Raw genomic sequence first — 18,546 nt, 5'->3', positions numbered from 1 at the left:
ACCTGCTCGCTTCTTCTTTATCTGTACCTCCACTGCTTTCAACCAGAGCCCCTCCAAACCTTTGTTGTCAAAGCGGAGCGAGAGCATGACGGCCATCTGCTGCTCTGCTTTTAATGCTTCGGTGTAAAACAACAGTAAAAAGATTGTGTCAGCCGAGGATCTGAGAAAAGCCCGGTGCTGCTGCTGCTGGAGCAGATGGGCTCCACATCTGGGCTGGAGGAAGTTGGCGAGGCTAGGAGGAAAGCTGTGACAACACACCCAAAGCAGCTTTGTGTGAAGTGGCTTCACCTGGGATGGTCTGGCCCGTCCTCCTGGCTCTTCCCGCTGCAGCCTTGGAGCGGCGGGATGAAACCTCTGTGAAGTCTGGAGCCTGCATGGTGAGCCCTGCTGGGGGAAAATAATTGCCCGTTTAACCTTGTAAATTCAGAGATCGTTGACAAAGTGCAACATGTTTTAGCTGGAGAGAGATAAGTTACTCTGTGAGAAACAGCTCGCAGGCGGGGGGCTGGAACAGAATCCGGAAAAAACACAGGGTTTGCTTATAGTACTAGAAAAGTTGGATCCTGCTTTCAAGGTTACATTCCTGCAGTTTAGGTTTGTTTGTTCAGCTTTTGCTTTTGAAGTCCATATTTTTTTTCCACTTGAAGACATTTGTAATGTTGTTTATAATCAATAAATGTCAATATTTCATATTCTGACAGCTTTATGTGATTCTTCACTGAGGACATGATGGACATTTACCGCCTATCAGGGTAAAAACGTCTAATCTACAACTTCACTTTACTGCTTTAGTTCCTGAAGAAGCTTGACTTCAGGCTGTTGAACGTTGAATGAATTTTATTCACATTAGAACAAAAGACACATGTAAGTTGTTAATGGAGAATATATTTTGAAATGCTTTATGTAGAGAAATGATTTTTATCTAATAAATCCATCTTTCGTTTTTCTACCTTGCTTAAGGTTCCACAGTGGTTTCCTGTCACCCATGCACACACATTCCCACACTGATGGCAGCTTCCCTGCCTCACAACAACGCCGCCAACCCTTTTTAACCAGGAGCCATGTGGAGTTCAGTGTGTTCGGCAAGGATGCTTTGACACACGGGAAACCAAATCTGTCATCTTCCAATCAAAGCTTTCCATGGTGACCTCACTCTTTAACATTAGTGAGCGTGGCACAAGTTTTGCTTTTACTTTGTAAGTACATCTGTAGAGGATACAACCCCAGAATTACTGGGGTTGTATGGAAGCGGAGAGCTTATTTTAGTGGAGGGAACTCCTGTGTCTTACCCAATGCTGGTTTCTTAGTACTCTTAGAATATTCTATACGGAGTGAAAATATTTCTCCTCTCTTGCCCGATTATGACTTATTTGAAATGTTATTTTTTTATTTTTTGGAGCTATACATCAAAGTGGCTCAAAGCTCCAAATATTGCATGGAAACGTATAACGAATTTCGGAATTGCAATATTTTTTTGCCGAGTCTGGTGTGACAGCAGCACAGCTGAAAGGCCCCAAAGATCACATACATGCAGCAGCCGTGTCTCGTGCACACAGGGATTTCTTCAGACCCTCCGATCACGTGAACTGTCTGTTGGCCGACTCTTTTTACCCAACTCTGGTCCGTGACTTGTTGATAGTTACCCTCCTGAACTACCAGATGTGCTGCAGCTGTTTGTGATCTACCACTTGCTTTATCAACATTTGTTTTTACTTTACGGCGACCCAACCTTTGGATGGGGGGGGGGTTGCATTTTCTTCCCTTTAATGAGCATTTGGTTTGTGGCGTAAGGCTGCTGGACGTCGCCTGCTCGCTACGCCCTTTGAAGCAAATAATTACCAACAAGCTAGCCCGATAGAATGTAATTAGTTCAGTGTGTTTGCACTTGTGCCACATTCTAGAGCTGCAATGATTACCCATTGAGGTGATTAGTCAATTAACAGAAATAGGCCGGTCTAATCGATCGGTTGTCATTAAGTTATTTTTTTAGGTGAAAGTTTTTTGTTACTTCTTCGAATGTGGACTTTGTCGGACGTGGAGAAGCCGTTTTCCCTCTGTATTCTCAGAAGAAAGATTACATCTAAATGAAAGTTGGAAGAGCCGCAGTCCTTGGAGAGCAAGTTAATTAAATTTGTAAATTCCTCCTGAATCATCTCGCCATCACGCCGGCGAGCCGCTGTCGAACGCTGCCAAAAAGTGTGTCAGAATGTGTTTGGTCCGGGAAAGTCTGGCAGTTGAAAGAGGATGAAAACGAATGGCCAGAAAACATCTGAGCTTTTTACTCCACGTTTGGATTTTCCAGGAACACGCTCCTGATGTGTTTGCAGGATAATTACTTCTTAACGTCTGTCTGCAAATGAAATTAAATGGAGCTTTTGAGATGCAAAAATGACTCAAACGCACAGACTCTGATAACATCTACTTATTTGTGGACCAGATTGAATTTCTGAAAATGAGACAAGTGCTCTGTGTTGAGTCCTCTGATGCAGTGCAGTTTGTCACCCCCCCAACGATGTGAAACCGCTCCGTTTCATTTGTGGGGAACACGGGTGACATTTACATGAGAATAAATGGCTAACTCTCCAATTAACTGCTGACAAAGTGGATTGGAGATCCTCTGGGTAAACATGCTGGACACAAAGAGGAGGAAGGCGTCTGATTACTGTTGGAAGTAATTGAGGACGTGTCTCCAAGAGACTGAAAAGCAAACTTTTGAGTGCTCCCCCTTCCTCCCCCGCTTCACACCCACACTTTAGTCCTAAGCCTGTCGTTCTTGCAGCCTATCAGACGTGAATAACCAATTACAGTAATGGCTAATCCCGCAGCCGATACACAGAAACAAGACGACAATGTGACATCTCGCCAGCCTTAATCAGGATGTCGGGCTTCATCTCTCAATTTGCAAGTCCAGTGTTCCCCGTTTCCCTGAGTGTCACTTTAAGCTGCTTTGGTCACACAGCTTGTTGTCTCATTTAGAGTTAGAGGGACACAATGGTCTGTGGTCCATGGCAGCAGTTCATTTGCTGATCCTAGATTTTTGATCCTGGTCAGGTTGGTTCTGTTTAATTCCAGGAATACCTTAAACATCTTAAGAAGCCAAAGTGTTGTTATCAAGTCACCAAACTGCTACACACATGTAGATGCAAAGTTATTATTCTTTTTTTGTTTGTTTTTTACAAAACACAGTGGTTACATAGAAGTTTTTTTTTTAATAAACTCAAGCTTTTTTTTTACCTCAGCAATTTTGACTTGTACAGAAGGAAAGCACCACTTTTAGGTCATGAGTGCAGCTTTGTTCTGCTCTCTCCGCCATTGTTGGCTGGTGATATTTATTCTCTATAAATGAGTGAAACATTCACATATAGGGATTCATTCACTGTTGACTAAAGGGCAGTTGTTCAAACATAAATGTACATTTAAATATGTTTAGATGTGTCTGTCTGCTCCAGAAACATGCAGTGAGTTTTTATGGTAACAATATACATTTCCTCCTTCTGAACAATCTTTTTATTTTTACTTGGATGTTTGGATGTCTTCTTTTCTTTTCTGCAAAACACACTTGGCTATTTTGTCAATCAGTCCAAAAAGCAATACGTTTGCTCAGACAAACCTGTCAAACTGAACCCCGAATGTTAGAAGCATCTTCTATAAAAGAGGACTCATTCATGAGGCTGTGGTTGATGTCTGGTCCTCAGGTGCAAGACCCAGCTTCAGCTGTTTGGACTGATACATAAGCTACAACCTAGGGGTTGACTTCTGCTACAGGGCAAAAGTCGGGCCTTCTTCCTGACTGCCCATCAAGCTGTGCAAGGTGAAGCTGGTCATCTTCCTGCGAGTCATCTGCATCACAAACCCATGGGCCCACCTCCTGCTGCTGCTTTGTGCAGCAGCTGCACAAGCTCTGCTCCAACATGAATGGTCCTGCAAAGACAGTTTTACAAAGGACAGGCAGGGGCGGCCGTTTTAATAGTCAGCGTGTGACGAATGGCAGCGGCGTTAGCCCGGGCCTTTAATGAAACCCTGCAAAGTGTCCGAGGCTTTGAATGCTGATTATTCCTGTGTGCAGGCTGAAGATTTCTCTGAAGGGAGACTGAGAAATAGCTGGAATATTTCTATCTGTATTGAGCCTTTCTGATGGCCTCTTTTTGCTGAACCTGCTTCTCTCGCCCCCATGAAGAAAATAGAAATGTGTCCCTGCAAAGTCGAGCACAGGCTCCATCTATTTCCTTTTTTAGTGTCTGGTCTCTGTAATCGCTCCTCAGCATCGCACAGGTACAGATGTTTACAGACGCTACCAGATGTGCTTTTTACCCAATCATTATCAAAGTCCTGCAACACTCTGACTGAAAAGAGTATTAGATTCCTCATAGCATTACTAATCAGACTGGACTTGAAGGGATTCTGGGTTTACTTTGACCCTTAACTCTTATTTCCTGTCTGATCTCACTGATGGTCTCATTACGATCCCTGTGACAGCGTCTCTGCTCGCCGTTCATGCTGGTTATTAGAAAGTAAAATTCTGACTGCATCATGTCTGAAATGTGGTCGCAGGTGTGACATGGGCATTAACATGTTGCTCTGTAAGATATAATAATAAAAAAAACCCAGTCACATCAGACAGGATCAGTCTGTTTTATGTTAATTGGTTGAAGGGAGTCGATGGGAAATGGTCTTTTAAACCCAGTGATCATTGGAGGAGCTGCCATTGCTACTTCCAGGTTCCCTTGCAGTTCAGGAACAGAATGTGGGAGCTCGGCATTGATGTGGAGAACTAGGAGAAGAGTTTTTGCTCCTGGACTAAACCAGGAAATGTACCCAAGAAACATAGAAAACGTTAGATTTTGTTTGTGGTTCCACGTTTTTCCTGCTATAAATACATGTGAAAGAAGAGTGATCGACTCCAAATGCTCACATGCACTCTTCCTGTGGAGCTTTTGTTTCCTGGGAAACATTTACTCCCAACTTGTTCAGTGTTTAGTAAATGTCTTTATTCTTATGTTTGTTTTTGTTTTCATGATATAACTGGATTAAGATTTTATTCACTAAAGGAAATTGTTGAAATATTGCTTTTTAAACGACAGAAATATATTAGAAAACGTCTTTAGATAAAATGCAAAATACGGATTCACCTTCGTTTAGCTTTTTGTTCCACTGTTGGTAAAATCTTCCACCAAGGATGTACGTTTTCCAGGATTAGGAAGAGGAATTATTCATCTACTGCCTCCCTCTGAACTCAATCGCAATCTCAAGAAGAAATCTAAAATTCCTCACGTCTGACCTCGATAAAGCAGGGCCTCCAGATCTGACCGACTGTGCAGCTCGCAGTTAACGAGCAAAAGCTGAGCGGAGGCCTGCGGCACTTTCCCAGAACAAGGACGCTGCCGGTGCAGAGAGGAGAAGCTGGTCCACCAGGGCCGAGTTCAGCTTGGGAGCAGCCGGGTTTGATGTGTGGAGTGGGGGTCTGAGCGGCCCCGTCTGGCAGCAATCAGCTCTGGTTAAGAGCTGGCAGCTTTTTAGCTCGGCAAACAGGTCTTACATGACTGTTGATCATAAATCCTGGTTATGAATGTGATCCAAGCGCGCAGCGATTTGTGACAAAGCCGCTCAGAAAAGCTTCCACACCGTGAAATGTAGTTATTTTTACTCTACAATATTCACTCAGTCGCTGCTTCTCTCTGTGTTTGCTCAGTTATCATTAATCATCCTGACAAGGTTGCTTCCATATTCAACGGCACATAAAAACCCCAAAAAGCTGCTGTTCTGGAGGTCGCTCGCTTTCACGCCGGGATGCACATGAGGCGGCGCTCCTGCAGAATCCCTGCAGGACAAACACGCCGGCGGTGTTTCAGTCGAGTGTGAGCTGACACACCCACACACGAGTGTTGCTGTCTGCTTGCCCTCACTTCCTGTCATTAGCTTTTGTAAAGAAGACATCAGGCGAGCTTGTAGCAGACAGTTGAGTGATGGCGGAGCTCAGTGCTGATGACAGACGCCGAAAGGCCCTACCTGAAACCACAGTCAGACTGGAAGCAGCCCTTTGTGCAGTCGTTGGGGTTTTGCTCCAGTCCTGAAGAGCACTGCTGCATCTACCTCTGCACTCTTTGTGTCCCGTCTTTGTCTGCACGTTGCAGAAATGGATTCAAAAGGTTTTGTTGAAAAACCATAACTGTCAGACAGGTAATCCTGCAGGCAAAACACCAGACATTTTCCCAGGAACCAAGGAAGGCAGGTGAAAAAAAAAAGGTTTTAATATGATTAAAAAATCAGTCATTTCTATTCTTTGCCTAAAAATAAGCTTTAATCATTGAAAAAAAAATCACAATGGTATTTGTCATCCACACCCACTTGCACAATTAGTTTCAACGTCACACATTTATGCCAGCAGGTAGAATATATTTGTAATGTTTTTATTGACCAATTTCCCCCCCCCCTCCAGGTTGATGGCAATTATTAATAGTGAAGAAGACAAATAACAGCTATTTAGAGCAGATATGATAGTAAAAGTGAACATATTGGCAACAAAATGTAAAATAGCACATATCCTATAACCGGTCACCCCCCAGTTTGCCTTTAGTGTGATCACTGTGTGTCACCGTTTTTCCTTTAGTGAACAGGAATAAGTCAAGACAACAAAAATGCAAATGAAGATCTGCATTTTGGGCGCTCAGCTGCATTTCTCACTCAATGTTGTTTGGAAGTGAAAAAAAAAATTTGGGGGGGGCTTGAATTTAGGAATTACTTAAATATATCATCTTCCATTAAAACAAGTTCCTCATTGGAGCATCTGTGTTTTGCTACATTTTGATAATTTCAGCTTTCTGCATGCATGTAAGTAATTTATTATTAGATAATTGCTTTTTACTGTAAATAAACACATTTCTGTGTTTTTGTTTTAAGTGAGGAGGCCTTGCAGAAGCTGCAGGTCTTTGCTGGATGGGTGCACCCTTTCACTTCCACAGGGGGCGCTGTGCTCGGAGCAGCACACTTGTCTTTTTTTTTTTTAAACTGTCAGCAACAGAAAAAGAGAGGAGACTGATGGAAGGAAGCGGCTGCAGGACATCTGGCAGCCGGCTCTGAGTTCAGTAAAAATAACACGCTGACTTCATCATCTGGGGAAGTGGTGTTAATCTGAAACACGCTGTCTCCTCCCGTCAAAGTTATTGAGATGAAGCGTTGGATACTGGACCTGGCTCTGAACATGCAGTAACTCTCAGAGCTCTAAGTGTAAAATTGTGCACCTGAGAGTCCTTCTGCTGTGTGTAACTGAGGTAAAAATATCTGAAAAAATGTCCCACAACTTGCATAGAAACTGACCACTTTTCAAACCACCCTGAACCTGCAGAGACTGGAAGACCCGTGACAGAAATGTGGGATTTCCTCCAGAATTCCAAACATTGTTCTGTGGGTTGGAATAAAGCCTGACTGCTCAGCATGAGCTGCTTCTTTCAGGCCGAAAGGCTGAGAACTGCCTCCGATTGTTGTTAGTATTTTGTCAGGTAATCCCAGAGAAAAGTGCTTTTTGTCTTCTTACAGACAGAAAAACCCTGGCAGGAGTGCAGCGCTAGAGTTTTTTTGTTGGCTGTCTCCTGGTAGTAGTGGTACTTGCTCTGGATACTGATGGAGCTGCAGACCTCAGTACTACTGGCAGCGTGTTGCTCGGAACGCCATTCCAGGGGAGGAAGCCTGGATGTGATTTCCCTGCGATTCCTCCCGTCCCAGCCTCTGATTAAAGAGCATACCAGCTCTGATTAATAGGATCATCTCCTTGATGACAGATGTATTTCTGTAATAAATGGGTGTTTACGATGCCAGCCCTCAGCAATCACGCTTGCCCACGTACTGCAGACTCACCAGCGGTGGCTTCCGTGTGAAATGTTCTAAACAAACATCCGATCCATTTCCAGCTGATAAGAGAATGGGAGCAGCTGCTGCAGACGACCGAGGGTTACAACCTCAAAATAATAGCAGTGCCTCCGGATTTTGACCCAGCATGTGCCATCAGTCTGCAGCTCTGTGAAATTATCACACTCATCAATCCCAGCGGAGCTCGCATGTCCAATCAGAGCTGCAGACCGGAGCCTCGGGCTGCGCTTTGACATTTAAGGGAGGCACAAAGGTGGAGGGCCGTTTGGCTGCTTAGCAGCTCCTGTGAATATCCTCAGTCACCGCGTCTGGAGCTGGCTGTAATCGACTCAGTGTCTTTTCACTCTGCAGTCTTTGTTTCATTAAGATAAATGATAAAGCCGTGGAGTCTGCGTGTTTCTGCTCGTGTTTGGAGAAGCCGTGCCTGGCAGCTGTTTGTAGCAGAAAAGGTCAGGCAGGCGGCGGAGAAGCCAAGCCAAGCCAGTGCATTCTAACACGTACCAGAGCTTTCATTTCTCATCTGGTCTGTGCCAGCTTGGATTCTCCCTGACAGCCCATGTGCAGGCTCCGCTCGATGGCATCATTATTGCAGCAAGAAGCATTTTTATGACTTCATCAGGCTGTCTGGGAAATAAATCCTGCAGATCTCAGGAAATGCAGCAATTAGGAATGAAGATATACGGAGTGAGATCAAACAGGAAGATTTTGTTTGCAGCCCCAAATTCTCCTTATACTAAATAGATTGGCAGAACGTGTCAACAAATGCTGTTAGCTTGCAGCCGGGGCAGTTTGTGTTTGTGACGGCGCTCCTTGTCCACTTTAGGATGAAGGAGCCTGAGCGGCTGCAGTCCACTGCTGCTTCCTGTCTCCCCTCCTAATTATGTGACCTTCTGCAGTGTGACCTGCTTTCTGCCGCACCAGGGAGGGTGTGATTCACACCTGGCTTTATTTCAATTCATCACACCTGAGTGCTTGTGATGATTGTATGTAAAGTAGGGAAGCTGAACTGTACAAATGTGTTTGCGCTTTTGGTCCCATTTGCTTTTCCTTGGCTGTAGATATTAAATCTGGTTTGGATAAAAGTCGTTAAAGACCCCCTCTGATGAAAATTATGTTTTTTTCTGATGATAAAGGACATATATAAAGAAAATTAAGCTAAAAATTGCATTTCTGAGTATCTATCCTAGATCCATGTTTGTCTTTGTTTTCCTCGTCTGAGCTGGAATCTGGATCCAAACTCAATATTGCTTGAAATCTTTGTTGCACCAGTGAGGGTAGATTGTGTGTAACTGTAAGCTTTTACAGTGGATCAAAAGATGATTGGGGTGGGACTTTAGCACTCTTGGTGTTTCTCCTAGATGACGATCAATGGTAACTTGACAAATGCTGTTGTTGCTCAAACTGGGAGCAGGGAAGGCAGGGTGGATGGGGAAATCCAGGTAAAAATGAATCTGACTCCGTTTTGTTGTTTCTCAGGTGTTAGTCACTCTAAACAAAAGTTTTTGCCAAAAAAAGTACAGACTTTCACAGACATCAGCGTTGGGTTTGTGGTGCTTTCAAAACGGATTCCAAAGGCAAACCTCCTCCACGGTGGACGTCCAACACTTGGAATGTGTAGCTCGGTTGGTCCATGTGTCCATTAGAACTGGGCCACAAAATGGGCGGACCTAAATAATCAGACCTCAATTTGAGATTGTGATAATAAATTCACAAGTGGACATTCAAGACCCACTAGCTCCTGCAAGAGGTCCAAATGACAAAAGTATACTTATGTTGTATGCACTACTGGAGGATAAGTGAGTTCACCACCAACACTGCCAAATCTCTAAAACCAGAGATGTAGAAAACCCTAATTCTGCTCCTGCCTCCTCTGCAGTCAACTGTGCAGTAACTCCCTCAAACTCGGCTCATTTGTTCACATACACATATAATAAACACACATTTAACAACACAAGAAACACGACAAATGAAAAGGTGAGAAAAGAACAACAATGTTGTAAACATCACAGTAAATAGAACATTGAAGCAACACATAGAATGAAATGCCACAATGCACGTTGTCACACAGTGGGAGGAGTCACTAAATACTGATGTTTTTTCTGTTTTTTTTACTTTTTTTGCCATGACTTTAATGACATGTAAAATGTTTCACATGAAACTGATCTGTCACAACTCATAGTTTCTATGAGTCTATGGTAAAGGTATTAGAGGAACATTTTGCCCCTTCAAAATCTCACCAAAAAAGCCAAACTCCTGTATTGAAACGTATTACAGCTTGGAAAACTATCATAACATTGATGCCCAAACGTCTTCAAACTGTTTGGGAAACGTGATAAACGTTTCCATGTCCAACTAATTTCATTCAATTCGGTTTTATTTATATAGCCTAATACTAAAACAATAGTCGTCTCAATGGGCTTCATATCAGTAATTGTATAATAAACATGAAATCATAAAAAACATGAAATCATAGAATTTAATAGGTAACGGCTAAACTAAACAGACTAGGCTAAACTGGGCATCCCTGATGCTGCACCTGCTGCAGATACTAAGATTCAAATGTGCTTATGGTAAACTCTAGTTCACTGTTTGCAGCACTACTTCAGTGCTTCACTTGGTGGTCATGAAGACAGAAATGAGGGCTGATCCTGCCAGTTGGTGTCCATCATAGTCACTCTGATGGGATTGTGGGGCAGGTATCCTGAACCAAATCGGAAAATGCCTGTGATTCCCCCTCCTGGTCTGCAGACCTGGAAAGTATCTGCACGGTGTGTTTCAGCTCCAGCAGGGCCGCTCTTCCCTGTCCCAGGTATGCCATTATGTAAATTGGGCGTGTGTCACCGTGGAGTCTGTCCGCTCTGGCTCCACGTGAGGGAAAATAAATATGGCTGCTGGTGGGACAATTCAGGATGACTAGAGGAAATGAGGGGTTTGCTAAGAGCTGCTGCTGATGGGCTGCCACTCAGGATGCAGGGAGGCTGAGCTCTTCTCAAAGTAAGTGCTGTCCCTGCTGCTGCAGTAGTTATGCAACACAGCTGACCGCTCGTTTGTGTGTCTGTGACACTATTGAACGGCTTTCTGACATTATGAGGGGTTCAAATGAAGTCCCCGTCAGGAGGAAGTGCCGGGAGACTCGTGCACAGAGAGATTTTCTACGCTGACCTCCGTCTGTGATTGTGACTCGCGGCCTCACAGCGAGGCTGTACTTAAGCCGATCCGTGTGAGTGATGCACTCAGCCACTCAAAACAGCGAAAACATTGACTCGCTCAAGGAACGGGAGATTTCACACACAGACTGGATTAAGAGAAGAGGTTCTCGCTGACTTTATAGCCAAACATGGTGACAGCTCCATCAGACGGAAAACACAAGTCACCAGCTCTGAGGCATAATATGGCATTGGATGGCTCTCCGTTGAACTGATGCGCAGAGGCCTTGAACTGGGAAATAATGAGAATGGAATATGATGGCTGTGTCAAGCTGTCGGCATCAGATTAATAATCATCCCATCACCTCTGGAGCTGTCAGCCCTACAGAACATGAAAAGCTGGGCCCAGGCCCCCTTCAGATCAGGCCCAGCTAATTGCTTTCAAACAGAGTCGCCTTTGACCTCCCTGTGTGGTCACTAAAGGTGTCCCCGCCTCGACCGCCATTGTTATGCAGCAAGTGTTCTGTCCTCTGCCAGCTCTTTAAAACTCTATTTTCAAACAGGCTTGGTTCAAGGGTAAACTCCCCCGCTGCAGGGTTCGCCGTGCATAAGAATCATATGGCTTCAAACTGCTGCAGAAATAACAGATTGAGCAAACGCAGGCTGGACACGGAGTTCGTGGACAATCAGCTGCCACAAAAAATATTTGACAAGTAATAACAATTATTTTGATCATCAGTATTTCAGATTTGAAAATATAAACATGAAACATGCCTAATTCATCACTGAATTGAATTTGGGAATTCTGCAGTTAGTATTAAGTAATATTATGAAGCACAATGGCACACATCTCCAAAGTTATGCAGATGATTTTCAGCTATATTCTTTATGTTAAAGAATTGAAGTGTGATTTAAGGACATCTACTGTTGTTACCATACTCAGAGTTTGACTGTGGTGGGAGAGAAGAGGCTGCAACAGAAACTGGAATCCACTGGATTACATCATTTACGTTTCAGGAATACCTTTTGCAACAATAAAAAATTAGGACAATTCCATCTCAGATCAAAGAAGACAATTTAGTTCATGCATTTGCTGTGACTGCGATTTAACTTCTGTCATTCTTGACTTTCAGGCAGCTCTGAAAGCTTTTCTAAAGCAAATGTATCTGATCTAAAATGCAGAAGCCAAAATTCAGAGGAAAACTTGAAGCAAGGATCGTTTTTCACCAGTGTGAGCTTTTCTGCATTAGCTGCCTGTTAAAAGCAGAATAGATTTAAATTTCATTTTCTAAATTAGAAAAGAAAGAAAAACATTAGGATGAGTTGCATACTTTTCTGTTTCATTGGTTTTCTTTTGGTTTAGGTTTTGCTGCAGGTTTCTTCATGTTTTCTCCTCCACTGTTGCCCTTCTGTAGCTAATATGCTATTAATAAAATACTTTGTTGTAAAATCAGATGTGCAGGAATAAAGCCTTGGTAATAGAAAACTTTTGTGTCTTTAAAGATTTTTGATTGAGTGGTGAGCTTCAGTTCTAAAACAGCGGTTCTTGTAATAGTTTGTGAAGCATTTCTACCATCTTGTCTTCTTACCAGGTTTTTGTTTGGTGGTTTGTTATTTTTAAAAACTTGTGTGGTTCATTTATCGAGGGAATTTCCTTCAATCTGCACCCAAATCCATCCACATGTTAGTTTAAAAAAGTTCACCACTGTTGTTTGTCCACATCCAAAGAATCCAAAGGGAACATTTTTAGGACATTATAGACACTGGATGGTCACATGACTTTGCTAAATTCAAAGTGTTTCCACACATTGGACTGAAATGATGGACTGATCAGTTTTTGATGACATCACATCTAAATCCAAATGGTATTTGCCAATATCGATTATAATTGATTTATTTCATTTTGAAACCATTTTTTAATGGTATTTGATGATTCGATTTGACTAAAAACTTGAGACAGATCCGTCTGGTTGGATCATAGGAAGAGAAATTGATTAATCAGTTAAATCGATTAATTGTTACACCCCTAGGAATTGCTAACCAGTACTTTTGGTCACCCACTTTTGGATTAACAAGACTTTTATCTGCTAATGGGCACATCTATCCAAAATAAAAGCAGAAAACCTTCAGGGAGCAGAATGAAAACTTCACACTGACTCTGTAGATCAAGAATAAAGTCTCCTGCTGGTTTCTACGGCGACCCTCACTTCTATCAGAGCCGGGGTTTGTTATTTGCTCTGGCTCCCACTGAGCATCCTCTGCATACTTGAAGGAGTTCAGTGTATTCAAGGTGTGTAATCCACAGAGTGGATAACTCCCAGTCAGAGCTAATCTACAAGTCAGTGTCACTCCAGACGTTTGTCACCCTCCCACTCACACACACACACACACACCCACACACACACACACACGCACACACACACACACACAGTCAAACACAGGAAGGATAAAACCGTTGTTGGTCCTATGAATTCCTGAGGAAACAATTTTAAAGTGGAGGTGAAATCAACTTGTGTTTGTTTATAAAGCTAGAAGAAGTCCTAACCAAGCCTTGAGATTCCCCCTGACTCTCTGGAAGAGGTCTTGGTTGCCAACATTGGATCTGAACACAGTGATTCATAAGAGGATGGTTGTGGAGCAAAACAGCTTCTAAGGCTAAAAGTTGGTGCTTAAGCCCCTTACAAGCACATTTTTCTACTTTTACATGCCTGCTCTAATTAAAAGTCATTACTGAGCTGCATTCAGACTACAGCCATTTTTGCCTTGGCTTTTTGACAAATCTGTTTATTTTAATAAGTCTCCTGTGAGTCCCTACAAACTAGCAGAGGTGCAACTCATTTTTCCTCTCAAGGAGAATTCTTTTTGGGCAGATCTCTCTCCTTAAATTTCCCTTTCTCCCGAGCTGACTACGTTTAACAGCAGTCACTTTCTGCATTGTTATGGGAGTCACAACATAAAGTAGGAGTAATCTTGATTATGTCACACTCTGTTAGTGTCAAGGCGGCCGGGGACCAAACTGTCAGCGGCGTTCCTTTGTTTCACGGGCTTCAAGAGGCGGCCTTTTAAAATGGTTTCAGTGTAATAACCAGACTCCAGTCTAAACAGTAAATATATGTCTCTGCTGCAATGACAGCAAATACACTTCTACGGTGAATTTATCTATAGGTGTCAGCACGAGAAATACTTGACGTGATGGAGAGGAAGGCCAGCTGTGAAGGCAGCAGAAAAAAGCTTTTGCTCGCATTTACAATCTCTTAGTGAGCAAAGGATGGTACATTTATGAGTTAAACTCCAGAAATGGATTGAAATGTTGTTTTGCACAGATGTTCTCTGCAGACATTTGTTGTTAAAAACATCTCTTAAACGCCGGTAAACTGCAGCCACATCTCAAACCCAGATGTGACTGCAGAAGCTGCAACACAAGAGCACACCGTGAACACAGCCGTAATTAGCGCAGGAGTTGATGTCATTGTGCGGTTCATGAGGCGAGAAAGAAGGCAGAGAAAGACGTGGATATAATGAACTACCTCCGTTCTGCTCTCTGCTCTGAGTTAACAGCAGCCAGCCAGCCAGGTGAAAGAAGAGAATATTTCCAATGCAGCGACTAATAGATTCACAGCATATTCAAATGCAGAGCACGGCGGGGAATGGCTTCTGGATCAGTTAGCTTTACAGGAAAAGGTGTTCAGGGTCACTGAAACATTTTCTAATATTGCAAAATGAATCCACAAATGCCTTCCCTAACGGTCTCTCTTAGAGCAGCATAACAATTATGCCATTTTCTGCTGTGCTGAGCCCCACAGGTAGGCTGGAAGTCCGGGAGTGGCTGATGTGTTCTGGTCTGGGTGATATCAAGGCGGTCATTAACGGCTGTCACAGAGTGAGCGATTCCCAGGGGGGCTTTTTTTTAATTTTTATATATAGAATTAAGGCTGTGCTGGGGTCTTCATTAACAGCATCAAGAAATGGATAACGACTGCTTTCCATTCTGAAAACCACCCGCCGTGAAAGATCAGCATTTAGCCAGTGAAACACCATGTCTGATAATACTGCTCACCAATCTCATGATCACTGTGAAAAGTGAAGGCAGAGGTTCACTAGCAGCACCTCTGTTGCCTACATCTGCCACCTCTGTGACAAAAGACCAAACATTTTTTAACCTCAACCCTCCTGAAAGTGAAGGAGTCATCACAAATGTGGTCAGGGATAACTGCCTCCACACTTTTATCATCTCCATAACCTTATTTTTTTAAATTAGAATATCAAATTGCATCAGATTGCATCATGGGAACTGTAGGAGCTTGCATTATTGGAGCTTACCCCCAAACTGTGAGGGTGTAACATCAACCTAAGCTGGCCTCTGATGCAAACTTGAGCTGTTCAGTCAGTTGCTGCAGTTTTATTTTGTCTTACAGACCCAAATCTCCCTCATTCTAATAATACAGATGGTAGATTTAGGACACTTGAAGTTTTATTTTTATTATTTTTATTATTAGGTATACTTGAGTACAAGTATACTAGAGACATATACTAACTGAATACTTCTTCAGACTAATTTGGAACATTTCAAGTTTACAGTATATAGAAAAACATTTCAAGTATCCTGCCGCACTTTTAGTACAGACTTGTAGTACCCTGAAAATGGACTACTATTAGCTAAGGGGTGGAGGTCCAGACTGCAGTGTGTTATCAAGAACACCAGTGTTTTACTTCACTTTGTTTCCTGTTACTCAGAAGATCTCAAATTGTGTGACACCTCTTCTAAAAAGTCCGTCTGAAGAGCATTTGTGTTGGTGGTTCATGCAAACGGTCAGCGTCCGTGGATCAGGGGGACGGGGAGGGGTTCCTTTTTCAGCTGTCTGCTTGAAGCCATGTTGGAAGACGTTAGGCTCCTTCAACCGCTTGTTGTGACTTTGGCGGGCCGACAGCAGGTCGTTCTTGTGTTGGTGGGTGTTATGAGGGGGACGCGTCACAAAAACAGGTTTTCCTCTGAGGTCTCAGCTGTCAGAGACATTACAGCCAGGAATGCCGACGAGGCCTAATGAGCTTTTAATCCAGCCAGAGTCATTAGCGGCAGGTCATCTTAAAACAATCTGGGGTCGGGGCAGAGATGCCCTCCCACTGGGTCACTGAGGACGACGCACACGCTTCAGCAGTTCCTGCTCATCCTGGGAAAAGCTCGTTTTGAGGAATGCATGAATTCCAAACTTAAACATTGTCAATGGGAATCAAAGAAAACAAAGAGGGGATCCTTCAGCTGAGGTTCAGGATCGTCATGTTTCCAAAACAAAACCGCCTGATTAATTAGTGAAGAATCTTCCTCCCACTTTGAACACCTATAAGTTTGAGGTTAACCAAGAGGCAACACTGTGATGGTCACTGATGAAAACTGTCCTTTCCAGAGTTTTTAATGTTTTTAAAAGATAAAGTGAAGAAACCGAACCACAACAATCTTAAAATAGGAATAAATTTCTTTGCAACAATTGCAAATATTTATATATTTTTTTAATTTTGTCTTCTTTCATTTTGATCTTTGGAGGATTTCAACCGTAGTGGTCCGGGACATTTTTCCCTTTTTGTCGTTTTACAGAAATGTCTTTGTTAATTTATCCTTTTACCCCTGCTTTTTTCTAAACACAGTAAGTTCACAATGAATCTGAAACTTAAAAAAAAAAAAAAACTCAATTTCAAGTAGTAAATGTTGTCTCTTTTTTAATTCCACAAAGAGAAAAAAGAAAAGAAAAAATGAGACCAAACTGTTTTTTTTAAATGTTTTGCAAAGATCAAACATATAGACTACTGTACATAAAAATGTATAAATCCACAAATAAAGCAAAGAAAAGGCCAAAACAAAGTAAAATTGGTCTTTAAAAACATGTGACACTAAACTATATACAAAGTTACTAGGATTTATTCCATTAGAAGTTTGATTCCAACAATTATGTGTCATAATTGCTTATTTTAAACTAAATATTTCAAAGCTAAAAATCGTTTAAAACCTTCAAGTTCAATTCTGAATAAAAACGATACTAATGGGGGGGTCGGGATCATTCCTACGTCCATGTAAATGTAATGTGATTGAGTTCAGAGACCATTAAGGGTTAAGTAGGAAAGCCCAACCCACTCTAGGAGCCAGTGTTGTGTCTGCATGGATTACCCTTCAGATAGAGAGGTATTAGCAGCATAAAAACTGGAAAAAGTAGAAAATATCCCAAGAAAACTTTCAAAGTCCCTGAGAGAGACTGGACAACTATTGATTAAGTCTGGAACATTGAAGGCAAAAAGTGAGAAATGTAAGAATTGTGCTTTTCTTCTGTGATTTGAGACATTCCAGTGGCTTAGAAGTCCAGATCTGAACCAGAGACCGTTCAGAATAAAAATGTAGCTATCAATCACCCACAATAAGACACATGTTCACTTTGAATCTAATATCTGAATCGTAATGAACCTGCAGACATTTCCAATGTCGAATAAGCCAATAATTATGCTACAAGTTCAGAGAGTAACTTTTTACTGAAAAACTGTGTGAGGACTACATCTTATTTTGAGTGTAAATTCTTTCTTCCTTGACACTTTTTTTCATGAAAGTCTTAGCAGATCCTTTCAAGATCCAGGAAAGGAATCAAAGCTCGGCATCTGACGAGTTTCTTTCAGCTTAGAATTCAAGTCATCCCCAGGATGGCTTTCAAACTTACTAAGACGTCTTAATTAATAAGTTTTGCCCTGGAGAGCAGCATGAGTCATCAAGATTTCACGGCATGTTTACAGAAAGGATTTGGAGGCTGTTAAGAGTGCAGATTTGCAGTAAGCTTGCTTTTGAAAGCATCGTCTCCTCGGGGTGAGGTTGGGTAATCCAAAAAGCTCGTCTTCAGTTTTATTTTCCTTTTCCCTGCCTTCACTGGGGCCCTTAAGAAAAGTACTATAAAATGATGGTGATTATAATCAAGATGACGGCGATAATGATGCACTGTGAGGGAAGTGGGAGACGTGCAATAGGAGGAAAGCGCAGCTGTGGAAGGAGCAGCACAATATTTCTTAAAGGCTTCAAAGCCTTTTATTATTAAAGGAGGGGTCCACAGTACGAATGAATATTAAAGATAAAGATGCAATAAAAGCTGGAAATACAGGAGCCGAATGTGTCAGCTCTGGAAACTGGTTGAAACGTAACGTCGGGAATGCCGGCAGCGCAGAAGGACTGAGCGCTGGGAGCACAGTTTTAGGAGGAGACTGAATAGTTCAGAGCTCGCTGTAGAAGTCATGTCGGCTCCAGCCCCATCTGTGCACAGCTGTTAAGTTCATTAACCTTTTGTCTGCTGGAACACAGGCCTGTGCTCGTTTTTGCAAAGCTAAATGTTGTAGCACTTAATCCAGACAGGCAGACACTTGAAATGAGTCATGCAAAAAAAAAAAAAAACAGATAATTGGTGTGCATGAGTCTGGTGTCAGGAGGTGAGGTGAGCACGCCCCGCTCCCTCACAGGGGCTTTCTGCCATCAGCTCACATCTCCTTTCTCCCCTGGAAATGCTGGAATTAATTG

At 42.5% G+C, this 18,546-nt stretch overlaps 1 protein-coding gene across 4 annotated transcripts in view; it reads left to right on the top strand.

Moving 5' to 3' along the window:
- epha7 (EPH receptor A7) overlaps positions 1–18,546 on the top strand; it is a 99,302-nt gene that overhangs the window by 52,546 nt on the left and 28,210 nt on the right. The window lies entirely within an intron of this gene.

This window comes from Oryzias latipes, chromosome 24, assembly GCF_002234675.1.
Source record: "Oryzias latipes chromosome 24, ASM223467v1".
NCBI classification, from domain to species: Eukaryota; Metazoa; Chordata; class Actinopteri; order Beloniformes; family Adrianichthyidae; genus Oryzias; species Oryzias latipes.
This window is presented reverse-complemented; position numbering and strand designations above follow the sequence as displayed.